Source organism: Emys orbicularis, chromosome 1, assembly GCF_028017835.1.
Source record: "Emys orbicularis isolate rEmyOrb1 chromosome 1, rEmyOrb1.hap1, whole genome shotgun sequence".
In the NCBI taxonomy this organism is placed as follows: domain Eukaryota; kingdom Metazoa; phylum Chordata; order Testudines; family Emydidae; genus Emys; species Emys orbicularis.
Window position 1 is genome coordinate 99,633,692 of NC_088683.1, and position 6,000 is coordinate 99,639,691.

Genomic DNA, 6,000 nt, shown 5'->3' on the forward strand with positions numbered 1-6,000 from the left:
GACTGCCTCGTCCTCCTCATCTCCTTCCTCATCTTCCCCGTCCGCTAACATGTCCGAGGAACCGGCCGTCGACAATATCCCATCCTCAGAGTCCACGGTCAGTGGTGGGGTAGTGGTGGCGGCCGCACCTAGGATGGAATGCAGTGCCTCGTAGAAACGGGATGTCTGGGGCTGGGATCCGGAGCGTCCGTTTGCCTCTTTGGTCTTCTGGTAGCCTTGTCTCAGCTCCTTGATTTTCACACGGCACTGCGTTGCATCCCGGCTGTATCCTCTCTCTGCCATGGCTTTAGAGATCTTCTCGTAGATCTTTGCATTCCGTCTTTTCGATCGCAGCTCGGAAAGCACGGACTCATCGCCCCACACAGCGATCAGATCCAAGACTTCCCGATCAGTCCATGCTGGGGCCCTCTTTCTATTCTGAGATTGCATGGCCATCTCTGCTGGAGAGCTCTGCATCGTTGCCAGTGCTGCTGAGCTCGCCACGATGTCCAAACAGGAAATGAGATTCAAACTGGCCAGACAGGAAAAGGAATTCAAATTTTCCCAGGGCTTTTCCTGTGTGGCTGGTCAGAGCATCCGAGCTCGGACTGCTGTCCAGAGCGTCAACAGAGTGGTGCACTGTGGGATAGCTCCCGGAGCTATTACCGTCGATTTCCATCCACACCTACCCTAATTCGACATGGCCATGTCGAATTTAGCGCTACTCCCCTCGTTGGGGAGGAGTACAGAAGTCGAATTTAAGAGACCTCTATGTCGAACTAAATAGCTTCGTGGTGTGGACGGGTGCAGAGTTAATTCAATGTAACGGTGCTAAATTCGACATAAACTCCTAGTGTAGACCAGGCCTTAGTAGACGAGTTGATGTATTACCAGGTGGCTGCTTTGCAAGTTACTTCAGTAGAAGCTGCACCACATTCTGCCTAGGACTGCTGGTCTGATAGCCTGATTCTGTACCAGTGAAAGCCCATCCTCCCTGGAGATGTGCTTCAAGGTTAGCTGAAGGAGTCCATCAAGAAATCATAGATTCATGAATCATAAAGCCGGAAGGGATCACTGTGATCATCTAGTCTGACCTTCTGTATAACACCTTCCCTGAGTTAACTCCCATTTGAACTACAGCATCTTTTAGAAAAACGTCCAATCTTGATTTAAAGATTTTTCCAGTGATTCCATGCTTTTGAAGCTGCTTTGTCTTTTTATGTTGCTCCAAAAGAGACAGTTGATCAAGCGAGCTGAATGTTTTTGTCCTCCTCAAGTAGCGTTTAATGGCTCCGTTCGCATCAGGCAGTGAGTGCATGATCCTTTCCATGTTACATTTCATGCTGGGAGAGGAGGATACATGAGGGACTACTGAATACTACTAAAGATGGAATTTTGCTTTGGACTGACACAGGGGCACAATTTTCAAGATTGCTTTGCCAGGGTGCAATGTAGCTAGTGGGAATTTGCAGAAAGACTGCGGTTTCTCCCAGGCTTCTGGCTAAGGTAATCACAACCCAAAAACACTACCTAGAACAAAAGAAAATCTCAGGGGCTGGTTCTGCCACCGTTCCTCACATTGAGTTCAATGGTGCTATTTCCAGAGTGAGACGCTAGTTGACATGAGTAAGGACGGCAGAACCATGTCCTAAAGAAATATTGTAGTGACCTTCAGTTCAAAAGGAGAAGTGGCAATGTCTTTTGAGCACCAGACTGAGCCACTACCATGGAATCTGGGCTTTAGATGCATGACTGCTCATAGAAAACTATTGACTGAGGCAAAAGGTCCTACAGAGAAACCCCCAACAGTAGAGCCTTTAATAATGCTAAATGCAGAAGTTTGGCCCTTTAAAGGTCCTAAGAATTAGAATTCTCTTTGGGTAACATTAGGGAAATTTTAAAAATTCAGCTATCTGGGACATGAAGGAGGAAATACACCTATCAGCATACCATGAAAAGGTTCTTCACAAACTAATGCTCATCACTGGTCGGTTGTTTTTGAACAAATGAATGACTTGAATGAATATTGACTGAGGCAGATTACACCTGGGGCTTCAGGCTCAGCCTCTCACAATCAGTGCCTACAGGGACAGGCTGCTGAAATGGAGTAGACCAGCCCATGAGACAATAGTTTGTCCATGTGAGGAAGAAACCAGAGCATAGCTAGGGTCAACAGAGCTAGATAGGCAAAACAGCTTCTTTGCAATCTGAGGCTACGATAATCAGTTCATTCTCTCCCCCATTAGTCTTCTGAGCACCTTGGGAATGCAGATAAAAGGAGGAAAGGCCTAGAGAAGGCTGTGATTTGTAGCAACAGAAACCAGTTTATCTGTATAACCTTGTATCTATTGTAGAACAGAGGCACTTTGCAGTTGTGGCAAACCTGTCTATTATAGATTCTTGCTGTAGATTTGTCACACCCTAGTTTCTCCATGACTCACCTTACTTCACCAATAGTCAAAAAAATCAATGGCACTACTCATGGAATAAGACTATACTGAGAATTAATAAGAGTCGGAGAATCAGGCCCCAGTGAAATATTTATAGATTGAGGCTGCACTTTCCAGGACCTATGCTAGAATAGTGGAGATAATCTGTTGTGAGGCTGAGTTCCCCAAATACCTGGGTTGCTTTGAGAACTATGAGAACCATTTTTCCCCATTTCAAGAGGAGTAACCTTTCCCTTAGCAAGGCTACTCTGTCCCTCCTGAATTATTGAGGTTAGCCACCATCACAGCACTGTCTGAACTGACTTGGACTGGATTCTGTAGAATCTGTAGCCTGAAATCTAATAGCACTGACTGAATGGCTTTCATTTATAGCCATCTGGTATAAAAGTGTTTGACTACTTGCCCTGTGCTGACATCTGGATCATATGGTCTCCTATCTGAGGAAAACAGCTCCTTTAGTTCCTGTGAAACCTCAAGGGAGATATGGATTCCTCTTTGACCTTGTTAAGGTCTTTTTGGTGACGAAGGCCTGCAAGACTTCTTACCATGACAGCAGAATGTTTTGCTTGATGAATGAGTTTGTTGCTTTTATGACACTCAGAGGGGGATGAAGTCCCAAGGTAAAGCTGAGTGGGAAAGGCAGGGGCTCATGCAGCAGCTGCAGAACATTTAGCTTCTTTGTTGAGGTAGCTTACCAGTTCCAGAGCAAAGGATGCAAAGGGGAAGGCCAGGAGACAGGGCAGGTTGCTGAGTGGGACCAGCAGTACTAGTGAAAAATATCTGAGTGTGCTGTGGAGGTACCCTTGGTGACAGCAGAGCAAGGAGCTGCTAACACAAAGGGTTCACCTTAGTTAGGCCTGTCAACATTTAGCAGGGGACCTGCCTACTGTACTAGGCTCTGGAAATGGCTGGGTTGTGAGCGGGAGATCCGAGCCCATGCACTCCAGGCACATTGGAGCTTCAGAATCTGGCTGCTGTACACAGAGCAGTAGGTAAACAGCTTCTTATTTTTCTACAGGGATCTTCTTCAGAAACCCAGCAACTACTCCTCACTAAGGAACAGCACAAACTGGTGTACACCAGCAACAGCGACCCCATCCGCCAGAGACTTTTCTTTCTCCTGATTCATTTGTTTATCTGTAAACACCTGAGGACCAAGGGAAACCCCCGAGTATAGACAGCTGTTCAGTGCAGAAACAGCTACACTTCTGGCTCACAGCTGAAAGACAACAGAACAACAAAAGAGCAGCCTGAATTTTTCCACACTTCAAGAAGTGTTTGGGGTCAAGGTTTGGGTGGTACTTTATTCAAATCAAATCAAAACACCCTGTCTTTATTCAAATCAAAACACCTAACCACTTATTTAGATTATCTTTAGCTATCTTGTAAAAGCCAGTTATACAAGTACAAAGGTGCCTTATATGGGTATACCTTATTCTCCTTTCCGTATAAACACTTTTATACCAGTATAACTCTGTCTGCACTGGGGAGAGGGGATGTTGAATCACTCTCACTATATAGACAAAGTAGTACAACTTTCTGGTGCAGAAAAAGCCCCAGTTCGCTAATTTTACAAAGACTTATGGCTAATTTTCCAGTGTGGCCTACTCTATCAGCATGGCGCCCAGTATACACCTATGACCTGCCTCACCTGTTGCTGCTTAATGACTTCATCCTCTCTGCTAGAGAAAATACAGTTGGTGAGTGAACCCACCCCAAACAAGTAACCTGACCCCACTCCCAGCTGCCAAACCTTCTGTTCCAAGTGTGGGTGGTGGAAGTTTTCCTGAGGCCCCCATACCTTACTATGCAGAGGGAGACTTACTATCCAAAACCTAGGCTGGGCTTTGGTTTAGAGCAGGGGACTGGGAGTCAGAGTGGATTTTGTTCCAAGTTTGCTACTGATTTGCTGTGTGATCTCTCTGGCTCAGCTTCCTCATCTGTAAGATAGATATAATAATCCCTCCCTCCCAGGGATGTAGTGTGGGTTAGTTACTGAATCTGGAGAAAGCTCTTTGAGAGAGAGTCAGGTAAAAGGTGATAGGGGAGTGCGAGTATCATCAGCTTGGCTTCAACTGCCAGTGGAAGTCATCCACGGCAACATGCTCAGGCTCAAAAGAATGGAAAAGCTTTGGTTCTTTAAAAACATACCCTTACTGTGTCCTCTAAAATATCAGTGTTTGCAAGTGAATGACAACAAAGCTCAAGAACGGATTCGAGAATGCTGTTCTTGAGTTATAGACCATGGTAGATGAAGGCTGCTAATAGATCTTGAACCAACAAGAGGGGATGCCATTTTAGATTTGGTTTTGGTGAGTAGTGAGGACCTCAGAAGAAATGACTGTAGGGGACAACCTTGGTTCGGGCAAACATGAGCTAATTCAGTTCAAACTAAATGGAAGGATAAACAAAAATAGATCTGTGACTAGGGTTTTTGATTTCAAAAGGGCTAACTTTAAAGAATGAAGGAAATTAGTTAGGGAAGTGGATTGGACTGAAGAACTTGTGGATCTAAAGGCAGAGGAGGCCTGGAATTATTTCAAGTCAAAGTTGCAGAAACTATCAAAAGTCTGCATCCCAAGAAAGGGGGGGAAATTCATAGGCAGGAGTTGTAGATCAAGCATTTCAGAGAGGTGATTAAGAAAAGGCAGAAAGCCTACAAGGAGTGGAAGATGGGAGGGATCAGCAAGGAAAGCTACCTTATTGAGGTCAGAACATGTAGGGATAAAGTGAGAAAGGCCAAAAGCCATGCGATGTTATGAGTGTAATATAATCTCATTGAAAGATGACAGGGCCAGAAAGAGTTAACTCAGACCGACCTGACCCATGGGTGAACCTTAAGGATTGGTTAAGAAGATATGTAAATGAATAGAGCTTTGAAATGCAAGTCTGCATTGTTAGAGGTAAAAGGGTAGATGTTTGCTCAGGGCTTGTGATGTAAGCGAACAAGTCTTGTCCATTGCTATAGTCTTACATTCAAAGATCAAAAAAGGAATATTAACATTTATGATACTTGAGTGAAATAGTATTATTGTCTATATGTCTCTTTGAAGGTTGTGTTAACCTGTATCTGAACTGTTTAATGGATAAATTACCCTGTGCTAATTGCCAGGATGTTTGGAAGGAGAGCTAAGCCTATTGTTTTCTCAGGCCGAAAGGCTGCTGGAAATGTATAAGAACCCTGGGACACGATCCTACTTCATCTCAGATCTGCTTTGGGTTTCAAGAGGGGGAACCTTAAGCCACAAGGATTGAGATCCCCAGTCATTGACTGGAGCCACCCTGAATATGGACACTGGACTATAACCTATGGACTATTTCTAAAAGGACTTTTGACAACTACGAGCTCATCTCTGCTATGTATCTGGACCTCAAGAATTGAATTCAAGTCTGTATGTATATTGATCTTTTAACCAACTCTTTCTCTTTTCTTTTTTTAATAAATTTTAGCTTAGTTAATAAGAATTGGCTATTAGCGTGTATATTGGGTAAGATCTAAGTTGTAATTGAACCTGGGTATATGGCTGATCCTTTGGGATTGGAAGAACCTTTTATTTTATGATGAGATAAG